The sequence below is a fragment of the Chlorocebus sabaeus genome, chromosome 26 (genome assembly GCF_047675955.1).
Source record: "Chlorocebus sabaeus isolate Y175 chromosome 26, mChlSab1.0.hap1, whole genome shotgun sequence".
In the NCBI taxonomy this organism is placed as follows: domain Eukaryota; kingdom Metazoa; phylum Chordata; class Mammalia; order Primates; family Cercopithecidae; genus Chlorocebus; species Chlorocebus sabaeus.
This window is the reverse complement of record NC_132929.1, coordinates 30,869,706-30,886,467: the sequence shown is the minus strand read 5'-3', so window position 1 is coordinate 30,886,467 and position 16,762 is coordinate 30,869,706. Positions and strand designations below refer to the sequence as shown.

The 16,762-nt window shown below is 41.7% G+C and overlaps 1 protein-coding gene across 5 annotated transcripts in view; it reads left to right on the top strand.

The window, feature by feature from the left end:
- The window catches only part of RAB27A (RAB27A, member RAS oncogene family), an 87,460-nt gene that overhangs the window by 28,851 nt on the left and 41,847 nt on the right, over positions 1 to 16,762 (top strand). The window contains exon 3 of one of the 5 annotated variants that reach the window (XM_038009997.2): positions 8,249 to 8,329. The exons of the other annotated variants lie outside the window; for them this stretch is intronic. The gene's annotated coding sequence lies outside the window, so the exon portion shown is untranslated. The remainder of the gene's footprint in view (positions 1 to 8,248; positions 8,330 to 16,762) is intronic. 5 annotated transcript variants of the gene reach the window in all.

Here is a 16,762-nt window from a genome sequence, read left to right as displayed (position 1 = left end):
TCAAGGATCTGGCACCTATTAGGTATTTCACCTTTTAGCCATTCAAATATTTATTAATTACCCTGAGAACTACCTCCCTTCACTCTCCCAACCCCCTGGCGAATGCAAAAGGGAGAAACAGAATGACTTTGAAAGAGAAATTCTAGGTAGAAAGTAGGAGAGAAGAGCAGAAACCAGTAAAGTGAGAGAAGAAACTAGAAGAAAGGAAAGAAAAATATCAAAGGCAAAATAAATGTAAAAGCTGGTAATTAGCAGATTAAGGGAAAAAAGTAACAGTCTCCTTGATATATGCTGAAACGGAATGTGATAAAGTTGACACCCATTCGTAATTCTCATGCTTGGCAAACTAGGATAGAAGAACTTCCTTAACCTGATAAAAATGTGTACCAAAAGTCTACATCTAATGTTATTCTTCACAGTGAAACGTTAGAATCAAGACATGACAGGACTGGGCTGCGTGTGCTGGCTCACACCTATAATCCCAGCACTTTGGAAGGCAGGTGGCTGGTTTGAGCCCAGGAGTTCCAGACCATCCTGGGCAAGGGAGGCTGGGGCGGGACAGTCACCTGAGCCTGGGAGGCCGAGGCTGCAGTGAGCTGTGATTGTGCCATTACACTCCAGCCTGGACAACAGAGTGAGATCTTGTCTCAAAAAGAAAAAAAAAAAAAAAACCAGACAAGAAAAAAAGAGATAAGACTACTTGTATCACCATGTGTATTCACTTTTTTTTTTTTTGGAGATTCTCAGTACAGTAAGACAAGAAATATAAATAAAAGGTATAATTAGGTATAATTAGCTTCTTCTTCTTTTTTTTTTTTTTTTTGAGTCGGAGTCTCACTGTGTTGTCCAGGCTGGAGTGCAGTGGCCGGATCTTGGCTCACTGCAAGCTCCGCCTCCTGGGTTCACGCCATTCTCCTGCCTCAACCTCCCGAGTACCTGAGACTACAGGCGCCCATCACCACGCCTGGCTAATATCTTTGTATTTTTAGTAGAGACAGGGTTTCACTGTGTTAGCCAGCATGGTCTCAATCTCCTGACCTTGTGATCCACCCACCTCGGCTTCCCAAATTGCTGGGATTACAGGCGTGAGCCACTGCGCCCAGCTGACTTTTTATAATTAGACTAAAAGGTAAGATTAGAAAGGAAGAAGTAATTTATTTTTACTTAATATGTTTAACAAATTTCTGGAATTAATATGGCTGTGTAAGAAATAGAAGATACGTGTTTAAAAGTTATCACTTACAGTAGTGACAAAAACAAAGTATCAGTAAGTTGAAAGATATACAAGATCTTCATGAAAAGTGTTTATTGAAAACTTTTTTTTGGGGGGGGGATGGAGTCTCGCCCTGTCACACAGGCTGGAGTGCAGTTGTGCAGTTTCGGCTCACTGCGACTTCTTCTCCTGAGTTCAAGTGATTCTTCTGCCTCAGCCTCCCGAGTGGCTGGGATTACAGGTGCATGCCACCATGCCCGGCTAATTTTGTATCTTTAGTAGAGACAGGATTTTACCATGTTGGCCAGGCTGGTTTCGAACTCCTGACCTCATGATCCACCCACCTCGGCCTTCCAAAGTGCTGGGATTACAGGTGTGAGCTACTGTGCCTGGCCCAAAAACTTTTTGAAAAGATGCTTTTCTTTTCTTTCTTCTTTTTTTTTTTTGAGACGCAGTGAGCGATCTCAGCTCATTGCAACCTCTGCTTCCTGGGTTCAAGCTATTCTCCTACCCTAGCCTCCCAAGTAGCTGGGACTACAGGCGCACACCACCAAGCCCAGCTAACTTTTTTTTTCTTTTTTTGGGGGGTATTTTTAGTAGAGACGGGGTTTTGCCATGTTGACCAGGCTGGTCTTGAACTCCTGACCTCATAATCCAGCTGCCTTGGCTTCCCAAAGTGCTGGGATTACAGGCATAAACCACAGCACCCAGCCAAAAATACTCTTTTCTTAGAGTTTATTTATTTATTATTTCTATTTTTTTTTTTGAGATAGAGTCTCACTCTGTCACCCAGGCTGGAATGCAGTGGCATGATCTTGGCTCACTGAAACCTCTGCTGCCTGGGTTCCAGCAGTTCTCCTGCCTCAGCCTCCTGAGTAGCTGGGATTACAGGTGCCTGCCACCCGTGCCTGGCTAATTTTTGTATTTTAGTAGAGACAGGGTTTCACCATCTTGGCCAGGCTGGTTTTGAACTCCTGACCTCATGATCCACCTGCCTCGGCCTCCCAAAGTGCTGGGATTACAGGCCACTGTGAGACACCATGCCTGGCCGAGCTTATTTTTTAGAGCGGTTTTAGGTTCACAGCAATACTGAGTAGAAGGTACAATTTTCATATATTCCCTTCCCTTCCAAAACCCACAACATGCACAGCCTCCCCCACTATCAACATCCCGTACCAGAGTGGTACGTTTGTTACACATGGTGAGCCTACATTGATACATTATCATCCAAAGTCCATAGTTTGTATTGGACTTCACTCTTGGTGTTGTACATTCTATGGGTATGTATACAAACGTATAATGACATCTATGTTACAGTGTCATACAAAATAATTTCACTGCCCTAAAAATCCTCTGTTCTCTGCCTATTCATCTCTTTCACTTCCCTGACTCCAACCACTAATAACCACTAATCTTTGTACTATCTCCATAGTTTTGCCTTTCCTAGAATGCCACGTAGTTGGAATCATACAGATTGACTTCTTTCAGATAGTAATATGCATTTAAGGTTCTTCTATGTTTTTTCATGGCTTGATAGCTGTTTCTTTTCAGTGCTGAATAATTTTCCATTGTCTGAATGTACCACAGTTTATTTATCCATTCACCTACTGACGAACATCTTGTTGCTTCTGAGTTCTGGCAATTATGAATAAGGCTGCTATAATAAATATCAGTGTGCAGGTTTTTGTGTGGACATGAGTTCTCCCTTCATTTGGGTAGATACCAAAGAATGTGATTGGATTGTATGGTAAGAGCAAGTTTAGCTTTGTAAACAACTGCCAAGACTGTCTGTAACAAAGGGCCTGTACCATTTTGCATTCCTACCAGCAATGAAGGAGAGTTCCGGGTTTCCATATCCTCACCAGCATTTGATGTTGTCAGTGTTTTGGATTTTGGTCATTCTGATAGGTATATGATGATATCTCATTGTTGTTTTAATTTGCAATTCTCTAATAACATATGATGTTGAGCATCTTCTCATATGCTTATTTGCCATTTGTATATCTTCTTTTGTGAGTTTTGAGAATATTTTTTAAAGGCAATAAAAGTACATAAATAGATGGAGAAATATGCATGTACTTAGGTAGGTAGATTAAACATCATGAACATGTCAGTCTTCTTAATTTGATCTATAGATTTATGCAATCCCAATGCAATGCAATGCAATCCCAATAAAAATCCCCATATGGTTTTTGAGGAACTCAGATAGAAGTGTGAAGGGTGCATGTCCATGGTAAGGTGGGTACCAGTCCTACCAGATATGAAGTTACATTTTAGGGTAATAGTGATTAAGGCATTGTGGCACTGGCCCGGGGATGGTCAAAATGACCAATGAAACCAAATGTAAAGCCCTGAAACAGATCCATTCATTTATTGCATGTCACTGGGGAAAAGATAATTTTATGCAATAAATGGTGCTATGACAATTGTGTATCCTTTAGGGAAAAATAATGAAATTGGATCCCTACATATACCTTGAATTATCAGTGTATTAAAGATGTAAATATAAAGGCAGTATCTTTACAAACATGATATAGAAAAATATCACTTTAGAGAAGAATTTCTTGTCTGGGCATGGTGGCTCACACCTGTAATCCTAGCACTTTGGGAGGTTGAGGTGGGAGGATCACTTGAGACTAGGAGTTCAAGACCAGCTTGGGCAACATAGTGAGACCCTGTGTCTACAAAAAGGAAAAGAAAATTAGCTGGGCATGGCGACCCATGCCTGTAGTCCCAGTTACTTGGGAGACTGAGATGGGAGGATGACTTGAGCCTGGAAAGTTGAGGCTGTAGTGAGCTATGACTGTACCATTGCACTGGAGTAAGACCCTGTCTCCATTAAAAAAAAAAAAAAAAAAAAAAAAAAAAAAAAAAGGCTCTCTTGATCATGATATAAATTAAAGTAACTTTAAAAAAAAGAATAAATTTGACAACTTTCAGATTAAGAGACACTAAAAAAGTGAAAAAACAAACCAAAAACGGTAAGAATATATTTGCAGCATATGTGACTGATAAATAGTATCCAGAATATATGAAGAGCTGCACATCCATGGAAAAAGAACCTGGCTGGGCATGGTGACTTGTGTCTATAATCCCAGCACTTTGGACGGCTGAGGTGGGCAGATCACTTGCCTCCAGGAGTTCGAGACCAGCCTGGCCAACATGACGAAACCCCATCTCTACTAAAAATACAAAAATTAACCTGGTATGGTGGTGCGTGCCTGTAGTCCCAGCTATTTGGGAGGCTGAGGGGTGAGAATCACTTGAACGCAGGAGGCGGAGGTTGCAGTGAGATGAGATTGTGCCACTGCACACAAGCCTGGGCAACAGAGCAAGACTCTGTCTTAAAAAAAAAGGAACCCAATAGAAAAATAGGAGAAAGATACAAATGTGCATTTTAATAAGAGGAAACTAGATGGCCAAGAAACTAATAAAAGATGCTCACACTCATTAGCAAATTTAGATCATAATGTGTTACCATTTTGAGAAGTCTGACAACAAGCACCAAATGTTAGTGAAGATATGAAGTTGGGAGTGTGTAAAACAACTATGCTGGACAGCAATTTGATATTATCTTCTATTACTGAACATGTGTGCATAGGTATAGCCCAGGAATTTCACGCTTTGACACCTACCCTAGAGGAGGTGATCTCCCCCTGGTGTGCGCCGAATTCGTTCAGTTGTGTGCCGAATTTGTTCAGTTGTGTTGAGATGTTGAACCCCTTGTCCCTCAGGGTGGCTGGACAGGGCCTGGCCTTTCTGGGGCCCTCAGACCTGTTGCCTTTGATCAAGAGCATGTGTCCTGGTAGGTCATACAAATATCGTGAACAAGGTTGGAAAACAATTTTCTAGAGAAACTCTTGCTGGTGTGCATTAGGAGATAGGCACATACATATAGCAGTGTTAAGTGAGACCAAAAACATGGTAGATCTGGTATAGGTACTGAATTCTTCTAGGAAAACACAGAGACATTAAGTAATTAGATAAGGGTAATTAGAGAAGGGTTCTAACCTCTTATTTCTTAGTGTCAGTGGTTTCAAGGAGAGTGAGAGGGGCAGAGAAGGTGATAATACTACAACTCCTCTCCACTGTGTTTCCTTTTCCTTTTTTTTTTCTTTTTTTGAGACTTAAGGCTCACTGTATCGCCCAGGATGGAGTGCAGTGGCATGATCTCAGCTCACTGCAACCTCTGCCTCCCAGGTGCAAGCAATTCTCGTGCCTCAGCCTCCTGAGTAGCTGGGCTTATAGGTGCCCACCTGCGTGCCTGGCTAATTTTTGTATTTTTAGTAGAGATGGGGTTTCATCATGTTGGCCAGGCTGGTCTCGATCTCTTGACCTCAGGTGATCTGCTGGCTTTGGCCGCCCAAAGTGCTGGGATTACAGGCATGAGCCACCATGCCCAGCTAGTGTGTGTTTTCATTGAGATACATTCAGATGGGTGGTGGATGATGATGGGCAAGGCCTACGTTTCGAATCTGAGGAGGTACTTATTGCAGTCTTCTAAGGGGAGTGAATGAGTGAGTGCCGTGTGGGACATCTAGCTGTCTTCCCTGACATTTCCTTTTTTACTCACTGCCAGATAAAGAACTTTACAACAGGGAGATAGTATCTGGAAACCAAGTTTAATCAGAACAGCCGGGACTGCCCATCATGTCCTGTGTATTGAGTTTGGCTGAGAGCACCCTGCTGTTATCCTTGGTCTTGTTCATCCTGAACTAACAGCATGTTCCGTCTTCTGTGGCTTGTACAGTCATGGTCTTCTTTTTGGAGCTTTCATTGTTGGCTACTCTGCCTCTGTCTCAAGGACAGAGGTAAATGTGGGCCACAGGGAATGGGGATGATTTTCAAGCATTTCTCGGTGATGTGGCTTTGATGATCTCTCACACTGAAGCTGCCCCAATCCCATCTCATCATCCTTCCCTTCCAAAAATCTGATACCACCCACGAACACCTCATGGCCATTCCAACTCTTTCCCTTCCCCACTTCACATGTCCTGCTTCTGTCGGCAGCATCATTTTGGCCTCCTGGCTATCTAGGCTTTATTCTTCGGTGTTTTCTTTGCTGTGTCCTTTTCTACCTGATGTGGAACTCTGTTCTATTATTTTAAAATTAGTGTATCTTGGATCCCCTTCTTCCCATTCCCATGCAGCTGCCCTTATCTAGGCCCTCATCTGCAAGGAGTGAGAGGTGATAGAAGGGACAGCTGTCACCATGACCCCGCTTAAATTTCTCATGGCTGAGCTTTGAACTTTGAACCTGGAATCATACAGCATAGAATGTCTGTGTTGGAAAGAGACCATTGAGGTGAAACCTCTTATTTCATATTTGAGAAAATAAGGCCTGCAGAGGGATGGTGACCTATCCTGGGTCTACACAGATGGTGGTAGAGGAACCCCATATACCAACGGATTAGTCATCCTGCTCTCCTTAACTTGCCACATTACCTCATAAGCCTTCCTTTGAGTTTACAGCCAGTTTTATACTTCGAGGATTATATCTTAAACACATTTGTATCCTTTGAAATGATTAGCAAGCTCCTCAATACTTGTTAAATGGAAGTCAAAATGTGTCCTTGCATGAAACATGCTGTGTATCCTATTCCTCACTATCTAGCTAAATCTTGCCTGGCTTTGAAGAAGATGCCCAGCTCAGGTCCTGGCTCTTGCTTTGAGTCATGGTCACATTGCTCCCTTTCTTTCTTTTTTTGAGACAGGGTCTCACTCTGTCACCCAGGCTGGAGTGTGGTGACATAGTCATGGCTCACTGCAGCCTTGAACCCTTGGGCTCAAGTGATCCTCCCACCTCAGCCTTCTGAGTAGCTGGACTACTGGCACAAGCCACCTCGAGTAGCTGGACTACTGGCACAAGCCACCTCACCTTGCTAATTAGAAAAATTTTTGTACAACAGCATCTCATTATGTTGCCCAGGTTGGTTTTGATCTCTTGGGCTCAAGTGATCCTCCCACCTCAGTCTCTTGAATAGGGGGGATTACAGGTATGAGCCACCATGTCTGGCAGATTGCTCCCCTTTTCTGACCTCCCAGGCTCTACTTGACTTATAAAACAGCCATCTTACATGTACTTAGTAGTTTACAGTTTATAAAATGCATTTCACGTAATGTACCCTTTAATCCTTCCAATAATCTTGCTAGATAAATATTCCCATATTGAGGAAACAGTAGGGGGAGGCTGTCTGGCTCACCACAGGACACATAGCTGGGAAGGAAGTAGCATGGTTCAGGTCTTTTGACTTGAAGCCCCTTTCACTTTTGATTTCTTGTGCTGGCTGGTCCACATGGTGTACCAGACGTTTTTCTCCCTGATAATATTGTCTTATCCGTCCTTTTTTGTAAATGAGTACATCATTCCACCTAACCCTGATTACCAACTTTTTTAAGGGAGTAGCTGGATCATATGTTTCTTTCATGACATTCGTAGTTGCTAGCACAGTAATGGATAGGTAGTAATTGCTTACCAAATACTGTTGAGTTGGATGTAAATATCGTTTAATTATCAGAAAAGCACAGCTATCAGTGGAGTCCCAAAACACTTTTTGAGTCACTCCTAAATAAAATTGGCAGGGAATGGAGGGAACTAGGGGAAGGAAAAGGCTGTTAGAGAAAGTAGATGGTAGACACAATTAGCATTTGAGTGACAGCTGGCCAGTTGTCTGTCCAGTGGTGAGGGGTAGTGGAGAAGCAATACACAAAATGAGACTCTTCAGGAAATATGCAACTGTACTGAAGAGATGAGACACATCCATGAGGTGGGAACGGAGTACTTAAAAGTGGCAGATGACCTGTACAAGTTTAAAGCATTCATTCATATTAAGAAACACTGATTAAAGGAATACCCTGAGGAGAATGAATTGATGAGAACAGGCTTCCAGGGTGAAAATGGAAGGGACAGAGATGCAGTTTGGTTTCAGTTTATAATCATTCCATTAATTACTGGAGCCATGAGAAAGGAGACATAAGTAGGTGAGGATGTTGCCATTGAAACAACTTCTGTTCCCTTTCTTCTACTATGTGCAGTCAATAGGACCTCAGCCCTGAGCCCTGGAAGTCAGAAGTGAAGGAAAGACAAATAATTGCTCATGTCATCTGTGCATGGAGGTGTGTAGTGATGAGCAACTTGCTGGATTTTCTGGTACTTCTTTAACATATTTTTGTGCATTTTCTTCATAAATCAAAGAGATGCTTTAAAAGTTCTAATACTTGGACAACTAAGTTGTGTTTCCAACTCTGCCTTTTCCCAAAGGGTCACAAAAATCCGTAGACATAAGCCCCAGGTTTTGTTTTGGAAAATCATGCTGCATTTTTTATCTTTATGTTTGGGCTGCTCCTGAGTTCATAAATATTTTGTGCCTGAATGAAATGTAAAACTGCTTCCACTATAATATATGTGAAAAATGTCCAGTTTCCTAATAGTAGAAGCCAACACATTTTCTTTTGTGAGTTTCTGTCTCCTACAGAAAACGTAAGATGGAGGGCTTTTAGATTAAAAGTAATAGAATTTTGATATCTGTTCCTGCCTGTGTCAGAATTTTTCACAATTTAGAACTGTATTTCAAGAGCTAAAGGAATGTATATCTAAAATGCTTACAAGCATCAGAAATTAATGGAAATTATTTCAAATTAATTAAAAATCATAATTTCTATACGGAATAATTTTATCATGTTCTATACTGTAGATTCTAAAAGAAAAATAAAAAACTTTCATTTCTTGGACATTCGTATATGGTTTTAGAGTGATACATCTAGGAAAATAGATTAGTGCCATTGAGGCCTATTGTTAGATGTCTTGGTTTATTTTTAATGCTTGATGGCTATATAGCAATTATATTTTTTATGTGATGAGCAAGTATATATAGGAAAGTAATAAAAGGAATATCATCATAATATTTCTTTCTTTAAAAAATAGGAAGGTATTTCTTGAGGTCAAAACTCAACAAACCTTTCCAGCCAAATTTGTTGGTATATAAAGGCTAACTTTATACTTTAAAATGTGGACATAATGTGATTGTAGAATTATGAGATTGATTTTCATGTGTGACTTCTGAAAACTTTTTTTACTACTTTACAGTTATCTGTCTCATGCAGAATCTCATTTCACCCTCATTTAAAAAATTAAGTGTAATGTCCCTTGTTTTTGTGATTTCCCCTGAACACTCATAGTTTCTGAAGACTTACTTAGTGCTTATCAATTATCCATGTCATAAACCGTGGGTACTTACGTCTTCATGGTTTATGCTCCTCTTGTCTACAATTTCCTTTATCCTCTTGGTTTGTTCTCTTGCTGATTCATAGTCTCTTTGCTAACACACAGTCTTTATTTCTGTGTTAGTAAATCTGCATTGAGGTTTATTCCCCGACCTTTTTTTTTTTTTTTTTTTTAAACAAGGCTCTTGTTCTTTCTGAGCCACCCTCTTGCCTGCTTATTTTAGCCCTTATGTTCTTAACCTCTAGGCTTCAAATGTCTTTCTCAGAGGCATGTTAAGAAAATAGGAGCTTTGTTTCCATGGATAGCCTTATCACAGGCTTAGCTGAGGACAGAGACAAGGTATGGCCTTGGGGGACTAAGTTCTAACCTGGATGCTTGCCTTTCCATCTGCCTAGTCAGGAAAAGGAAACTTAGTGAAGGAACCTAGTTGGAATAGTTAGGGAGCTTTTCTTTTTCTTTTTCTTTGAGATCGTGTCTTGCTCTGTCACCCAGACTGGAGTGCGGTGGCACTGTCTTGGCTCACTGCAACCTCTGCCTCCTTAGTTCAAGCAATTCTCCTGCCTTAGCCTCCGGAGTAGTTGGGATTACAGGTGCCCACCACCATGCCTGGCTAATTTTTGTATTTTTAGTAGAGACAGGTTTCACCATGTTGACCAGGATGGCCTCGAATACCTTACCTCAGGTGATCTGTCAGCCTTGGCTTTCCAAAGTGCTGGGATTACAGGCATGAGCCACCACACCTGGCCAGTTAGGGAGCCTTTCTTTTCTTTTTTTAATGGACAGAGTCTTGCTCTGTCAGCCAGGCTGGAGTGCAGTGACACGATCTTGGCACCTCCGCCTCCTGGGTTCAAGTAATTCTCCTGCCTTGGCCTCCCAAGTAACTGGGATTATAGGCGCATGCCACCATGCCCAGCTAATTTTTGTAATTTTAGTAGAGCTGGGGTTACACCATGGTGGCCAGCTGGTCTCGATCTCTTGACCTCATGATCCTCCTGCCTTGGCCTCCCAAAGTGCTGGGATTATAGGTGTGAGCCACCGTGCCTGACCAGGGAGTCTTTCAAACTGGATGGGCAGAATAGGGGAAAGCAAGTTGATCAAATAAATTGCTGTAACTTGGAAGGTTAGAAAATTTCTCTGGCTTTTGATAAAGCAACAACTACTATGGGTCTTTTTTTGGTATATATAAATAGATACGTATATCTACATCTATCTATCTATATCTATAGCTTTTTGGGTTTTTGGCTGCATGGATGAATTATTATTTTATTTTCTATATTTTTTTGAGATGGAGTCTCGCTCTGTCACCGAGGCTGGAGTACGGTGGTGCAATCTTGGCTCACTGCAGCCTCTGCTTCCCGGGTTTGAGCCATTCTCATGCCTCAGCCCCCAGAGTAGCTGGGATTACAGGCACGTGTCCCCACGCCTGGCTGATTTTTGTATTTTTTAGTAGAGATGGGGTTTCACTATGTTGGCCAGGCTGTTGAACTCCTGGCCTCAACTGATCCACCTGCCTTGGCCTCCCAAAGTGCTGGGATTACAGGTGTGAGCCACTGTGCCCGGCAACATGGATGAATTATATAGTGGTGAATTCTGAGATTTTAGTGTACCCATCACCTGAATAGTGTACGTTGTACCCAATATGTAGTTTTTATATCCCTCACCACTCTCCCCCAGTCTTTTCTAGCTACTGTTACTGTGGGCTCTAATGAACTGTGTTGTCTGCCCAGATGTCCTCTTGAATTCTTGGAATGCTATCCTCCGAGACTCCCAGATCCATAAACGACTCTTCCCCTTTGTTGACGTGCTCCTTAGTCTCTTGGTGTTTGACCTTGATATGACTTTGAATACCTGTCTGAAAACTCCCTTTGTACTTAATCCCTGTGGATTTGAGTTGATTTTGTGCTGCCTTGACATAAAGCCAGGTAGGGAATGCCAGGGGTTTCTCTGTCCCCTCTACCTCCTGCCCCTTTCTCCTTCCCTGGAACTTTGTAATGGTTTTAAGCAAGGGTACTTTCACGTAAAACACTCCTCATGACACAGCCATTAGCTGAGCCTAATACTAGAAATTTCTTCTGAATTCATAGAAAGAAGAAAATCTGAAGTTTTACTTTGATCAGTATTTAAAACAATTTTTGGACCTCTTTATGCTCTTTTGTGCTATAATTTAGTATGAAGTGACTTCTGATACAGCTCAAAATAATATGTTCTCAGTTATCTTAAAGTTGCTATACCAACATTTCATTGTGTTCTTCAAACCATACCTTGACTTTTGAGGGTTCCGTCCATATATAGATTTTTGAGTCCATCAGGACTAATCTGGTCATATTTTCTGATGGCCTCAAAGTGTCCATTTAGATACAAGAAAGGATCACCAGTGTAGCTGGTTACAAACATCCTCCCAACAGTTTTCTCTCTTGCGCCTTTAAGGACACTAGTTTCCTACCCCATGGTCAGTGCTGCTTCCCTTTTGGGCAATTTGGCCTAGATTTTTCCAGGACTCATTTCCAGGACACATTCCCTGGGAATGACCCAGTTATGGTTGTTCTCAAGACTCTTCCTATAGTCTCATTTCATTCTCTCAAGCTTTAGATAGCTCCTCTTGCAGTTCTCACCAGGGACACCCAAAGCATTTCAGATCCCTCCCAGATAAGAAGTGTGTTAAGGTGGTATAGGAGACGCTGAATAAAGAGTGTGGCAGACCTTACAAATGAGCTGTCAACTGAAGTGGTTAGCCAGAGAGGAGGTGTTTAGGGACAAAGCCAAAGGCAAAGGAGATGATTCAGAGCTGCATTGTAGGTAGACCTTTCTGCAATGATTTTCCAAATGTGTACAGTGAGATTCTTCTTATGTCCTTGGTGGGTCTATGGGCGTTGGTGTCTTAACCTTCACTCCTTTCATTAGAATCATTCTGCTGCCACCTATTTTATATGTTGGGGTGCCATGTAAGATTTTATTTGAAGAAACAGTTTTATTGCTAAAGAAAGTTTGCAACCAACTGGACCAGAGCAGTTTTCTGAGGCAATGGAAGGTTTGTTGCAATGACATTATGTAGGTTTCCTATGCAGAAACTGGCTGTGAAGACACTCATCTGCTATGAAAAAGAAGTAGCCCAAACCTAGAATAGCCCTTTCATGCTTCTAGAAGTCAGACAATAAACTTCCCAAAGAATAATCTCTATAGTGATCTGTAATAAAATGTTATGATGCAACATATTGTGTTCGTTCTTTATTGCTCAATTGACTGTTGTAACAGGATGAAAGCAAACATGTGCTGAAACATGTGCCTGAGCCTTGACTGCTGTTTATTGAATGTAGTTCACACGTGCTTCCTTAAATAATTTTACAACAATAGACAAATGAATCCATTCTGATTAAGAAAAGGAGAGAAGTCTAGTGCAAATTACAGGCTTCTCAACTAATAATTATAGGAATTCCAAATAACATGTAAATGCTAATGGCAGACGTAAATAACTTAAAGTAGCATAAATAAACAACTTGGAGGTCTCTAAATTTGGTATATAACTTATTTGACCGTATGCTTTTTTAAATTCCAGCTTTTAAAAAACATAATAGAAAATCCAGGTGCGGTGGCTCATGTCTGTAATCCCAGCACCTTGGAAGGCTGAGGTGGGCAGATCACTTGAGGTCAGGAATTTGAGACCAACCTGGCCAACATGGTGAAACCCCATCTCTACTAAAAAATACAAAAATTAGCTGGGCGTGATTGCGCAGGTCTTTAGTCCCAGCCACACGGGAGGCTGAGGCATGAGAATCACTTGAACCCGGGAGGCGGTGGTTTCAGTGAGCCCGAGATCACGCCACTGCACTCCAGCCTGGGTGACAGAGTGAGACTCCATCTCTCTCTCTTTTTTTTTTTTGAGATGGAGTCTTGCTCTGTCACCTGGGCTGGAGTGCTGTGGCCGGATCTCAGCTCACTGCAAGCTCTACTTCCCAGGTTTACGCCATTCTCCTGCCTCAGCCTCCCGTGTAGCTGGGACTACAGGCGCCCACCACCTCGCCCAGCTAGTTTTTTGTATTTTTTTTAGTAGAGATGGGGTTTCACCGTGTTAGCCAGGATGGTCTCGATCTCCTGACCTCGTGATCCGCCCGTCTCGGCCTCCCAAAGTGCTGGGATTACAGGCTTGAGCCACCGCGCCCGGCCTGAGACTCCATCTCAAACAAACAAACAAACAAAAAAACCCAAAAACAAGCAATAGAAAAATAAAATTTTAATAAATTTACAGAACTTATTTTCATGAATCCCAGAGTTTCACAGAATACAAACTGAAAAGTATAGATTTAGTGCTTCTCTGAATAAAGACTGCAATGCTTGCTCTTTTATTATGCTTTATATTCATCTTCTTTAAGACATGACCTTGGGCTTATTTTCTAAAAATGAATATGATCTAGGAGTTTCAACACACCTTTCTTAGAAACAGATGAAGTAGCAAAAAAATAAGGATATATCAGATCGAAAACCACAACTAACTAGTTTGACTAGAATGTATGTAATTTTGCATCCAACTAACAGGGTGTACAGATTGTTTTCACATAATCATGGAACACTTATAAAACTTAATTCAGGCGGGGCATGGTGGCTCATGCCTGTCATTTCATCACTTTGGGAGGCTGAGATAGGAGGATCACTTGAGCCCAGGAGTTGAAGACCAGCCTGGGCAGCAACATAGTGACACCTTGTCTCTACCAAAAAACTGAAAAAGAATTATCGATTTTTGGTGGTGCATACCTGTGATCCCAGCTACTTAGGAGGCTGAGGTGGGAGGATTGCTTAAGCTGGGGAGGTCAAGGCTGCGGTGAGACGTAATTGCGCCAGTGCTCTCCAGCCTGGGCAACAGAGTGAGACTCTGTCTCTAAATAAATAAACTTAATTCCTCTTAAATTCCCCCAAATTTGATGTTATGCAGACCACATTTAGCAATCAATGCGATAAAATTAGAGATGGACAACAGTAATAGCAAAAAAGCGAACTGTAATCTGACAGGCTGAGTTGGAAACTGGCTGGATGAGTATGCATTGTTGTTCTTCAGTCCTTTTGCATAAGCAAACACAAGTCACACCCCATTCTATAAACAGCTGCTGATAGAAATGCAGTCAGTTCTGAGACTCTGCATACTGAATAATAGGTGAAATAAGGAAAGACTTTGAGAAGCAATAAGAAGTATATTTGATTTGACCTTGTCCATTAGGTGAGTTTCCTTTCTTTTATTTTTGGTTCAGTTACTAAAGAATATGATATTTAGGGAGCATTTAAACATGTGTTGTAAGTATATATTAATGGAGACAGTAGACTTGACAAAAATCAAAAAGACCTGTATTATAGCTGGCTGTCTACAGCGTACTGACACCAAATGGAAGAAGCTAAGAATCCTGGCATCATTGGTTTAGTGGTATTAAAACATCAGGAAAAGCCTTGATTTTTCTGAGCCTAGTTTACTGTTTTTAAAAGAACTAAGTTGGGATATAATAAACATATTTATAGATACTAATGTTTTAAACACGTGACCTGTTTGTATCAGAATGCTACCTTTTCATTAACATTATGGTAAAGCCCAACTGGCATAGTATTAAGAAGCACTTGGGTTTCCAGAATCGCTTTTTTCCCAGACTTTGCAGGGGAAAAACTCTTCCAGATTGGAAAAGTGGGAGTCCCTGAAGACACAGCAACATTATGAATTTGTTGACGAGGGTTGCACACCTTGAAGTTGACATAGCAACTCAGTGTGTAACAAGAAAAGCACTGGCATTGTTAGTTTCATGTCACTTTTTGCACATGCAAACTGGAGTTTGGCAACAGTACCTGGAGATGAGGGACAGGAAAGCCAGAAGAGGAAAAAGACTAAAGGTAGAGAGGCTATGGCACCCAGATGATGGTTGGAAGTAAGGCTGTTGGAACATAGCATGGGGCGTGGTAGGGCAGATGTTTGACTATGGGAATGAAAATCAGCTGTGAAGAGATGGAAGTCCTGTGTGCTTTAGCATGCAACCACGTACCTCAAGAACATATTCCTGTGGGCAGAGAATGTATCTGCTTAAATGTGGTTAGTGCCTGTAGTCAGGGTGTGGTGCTGTGCGCCTGTAGTCCCAGCTGCTTGGGAGGCTGAGGCTGGAGAATGGTGTGAACCCCGGAGGTGGAGCTTGCGGTGAGCTGAGACTGCACCACTGCACTCCAGCCTGGGCAACAGAGCGAGACTCTGTCTCAAAAAAAAAAATGTGGTTAGTGAGGATGAGGGTGTGGGGTAGGCAGGACAAGGGAGGTGTGAAGCCATACCTGGTGCCTCTTAGTAGTCTTTTTAAGTATCTATGTGCCAAACTGATGGTACTCATATTCTCATTTTTTAAAAAGTCAATGATAAATGAGCCCCTCTCTGCCCCAGTTACTGTCAACTCGTGGACATATGTCTAATTGTTTTTATTATTTGGACAGTCATCTTGAAGAGGTCTGGCTGCTTCCAATTCAACATTTTTCTTGGAAGGAAAGAAGTATCATTGCTCCTTCAGAAAGCAAAGGGTTTGCTTTTTGAATTGGTGTGTTTCCCTAACAGATTAACATCTTTCCTGTGTTGCAGCAAACAAAAAACTTGAGGAAGGTGAGATGCAAGAGGGGAGTCCGTCTGTGTTGGTCAAAGGCTTTCCATGCATGTTTCATGTTGCAGGAAGATGAGTCTTGGCAGATTCCTTGACACTGTTTTTAGGTCTGCGTTTTGTAACTTGGAAATTCTCTTTGCAATATGAAGTCCTTTGAGTGCTGATTTTTTTTTTTTTTTTTTTTTGAGTGCTATCTGATTTGTAATTCTCTCAGTCCTGGCTGTGCTTCATTTCTGTTTTTTTCTGCCTTTGAGCCTTGAGCCCACGAGTTTGGTGGCACTCTGAGATAACCAAAGCTCTGCATTTTACCTCTTCAGAGCTTGTTAATACCAGAATTCCCTGTACTTACCAGTTGGGCTTGCAGATGTTCCACCTTCCGGGTAGCTTAAGTTGTTCCTCGTTTTTCATTTTCAGGAAATATTTCCACTCCATTCTTTGATAGCTTTATGAAGTCTCAGTGTCATCCTGAAGGTAGAGTGGAAAAACCACCAGGCTCAGTGCTCAAGTCTGATTTAAGCCTTAATCTGTCATAATCATAAGAATAGCTGTGGTTCATTGATCTTCATCAGGCATTTTGCTGCTCACTTTGTACAGGTAGGAGGTGGTGTACTGTTATTCGAATTTAGGAGAACTTGACTCCGAAGTCTGGGTTTCACTGTCTTCCATGTGCTCACAAAAAGCAACCACTCAGTGGGAGCATACTTCATAGATTTTGCACTC